This window comes from Callospermophilus lateralis, unplaced genomic scaffold (assembly GCF_048772815.1).
Source record: "Callospermophilus lateralis isolate mCalLat2 unplaced genomic scaffold, mCalLat2.hap1 Scaffold_43, whole genome shotgun sequence".
Taxonomy (NCBI): Eukaryota; Metazoa; Chordata; class Mammalia; order Rodentia; family Sciuridae; genus Callospermophilus; species Callospermophilus lateralis.
In genome coordinates, this window is record NW_027514380.1 from 1,175,860 (window position 1) to 1,177,937 (window position 2,078).

Consider the following 2,078-nt stretch of genomic DNA (forward strand, 5'->3'; position numbering starts at 1 on the left):
GGAATGTCAGCAGTAGTCTCCAGCTCTGTCTTGGGTCATGGCACAGGTGGTCATCTCCACTGTCATGCAGCCAAGGGGTCAACAGTGGACACTCTCACACAGAAGGCAGTCTGTTGGCTTCTATCTCTACAGCATGCTTTGTTCCAGTATTTACAATGCATTTCATTGAGCCACTTGCTCTACTGCACATCCCCATCAGATGACATCCAGGGCATCAGTAGATCATCACCCTGAGTATCTGTGAGCAAAAGGCTTGTCCTTGCACAAATTTTGGACAATTCACCAGCTGAGAGAAGTTTGTCTGTGGCACACTGCTGGGAGGAGGGCCCAAGATTGGCCATTTTTCTGGTTCTATCTTTCTCCTCATTTTCTCACCTGCAACTTCTATTTCTGTGCTGTCCTTCAGGGCCTCTAAAATGAGGTTAAAGTTTGTTCTGAGAGTCAATCAGGGAAATAGGCAAGAAACCTTGCTCATCCATCTTTCTCTGACAAAAAAAGTCATGTTCCAAGTTTTCTCTACTGAAGTAATATTCAATTCAATGCTTAATATACTCTTAAAGAAATGCTTCTTCCTCAGGATACACATGTACACCCATACTGTCATAATAGTAATACATCATACTGGCACTAATTTCTGTTTGAAATGGCTGATCTGTCCTTTCACCATGTTGTCGGTAACCATATGAATAATCAAAGTTCACTCAAGAGTTTCCTCTGCCTCGTCTTGTTTCCATTTTGGTCCTCTACCTCATCTTCTGAAGGAACCTCAGATATTACTCTCCTCACTCCTCACACTGTATACTTTATCCTGATCAACATCTTTTTTTTTTTTTCCTCAGTCTTGCCTCCAACTTCCTGTGTCATTTCTCCTGTTATTATGGGAAGACTTGTTTGCTTCAGGTTGACACTGAGAGCTGTTCTGGGATCCAGATCTCTTCTGACTCTCTGATCTTACATCATCTAAGTGCAGCAATACCCATTTGTGTTAATTGGCTCTCTTTCCTTGAGTGCTTGACTGGGCCTCATCGTCCCTGACATTTTCAATGGGACCATCTAATTTTGTTTCCCAATTTTCTCAATCTCACTGTTACTCCTCTTTTCAACCTTCTTTTCTTTTTATTTTGTAATTTTGGGCTTCTTATTTCTTTGGCTGATGACACTTTGAGACTGCAAAAGGTTTTTTCAATGCTAACTCTCCCCGTGTTGGCCAGTTTGACATATCGCTAAAATCACTGGCCTCATGGAATTTGTTGAGTTTTCCTGCTTTTATAACTTTGTCTGTCGGGTCTCCAGCACCGGCTTCGGCTGCCATGTGGAGGCAGGGGACCAGTGATAGAGAGGCTTTTTGGTCCAGGCCTTCTCCTTGGGCGGCAGCGGCTTCGCCCCAGGGTCAGCCAAGGCTGGCGGCTCCCTGTCAACAAGACCCCTGGCCCATGCTAGGGGAAGCAACAGCAGCTACATGGGCATGGCCACCAGTGGCACACTGTGGCCCAGCACCTGCGCAGGCTCTCCACGTGTTCCCGCGCTTGTGGCGGCCCTCGCTGCCTCCTTTCCCTCCCTTTCTGGCCCGGGCAATTGCTCCACCAGTAGGCTCACCAAGGCCATCATAAACTCCCTCTCCACGTAGCCATGAGCAGGTCCTCCCTCCCGAGAGGGAGCGGAGGACACTGGGGGGAGAGCAGACATCCTTACCCACCCAGGTCCCCCCTGATAGAGGGCGCCCAGAGCCAGGGGACTGGGCTGCACATCTCTGTGGTGGCCAGGATGCTGAGAGTCCGCCCGTGGCTGCAACTGAGGCCAAGGGCATGCCAGATGCCCGGGCCGGGAGTCGACCAGCTGGACTCTTGGTCCTATCACCAGAGTGTACTTTTTCAATGATGAATTTTCTTCTTTTAATGTTCTTCACAATTTGGACAGGCTTAGATCTTCCCCAATTATCAAGTGGTTTTTTTTTTTTTTTTTTTTTTTTTTTTTTTTTTTTTTTAGCTTAACAGTTACTTTCTCAAATTGTTTTTTGTTTTCTTATATATTTTTTTGATACCCAGCAAAAAAAATCAGGTTGTTCCCTTAACACTTTC

The 2,078-nt window shown here is 46.3% G+C and overlaps 1 pseudogene; it reads right to left on the bottom strand.

Annotated features, from left to right (window-relative positions):
* Window positions 1-214: 214 nt before the first annotated feature.
* On the bottom strand, window positions 215-1,219 carry LOC143389022 (la-related protein 1B-like; annotated as a pseudogene).
* Between the last annotated feature and the right edge of the window lie 859 nt (window positions 1,220-2,078).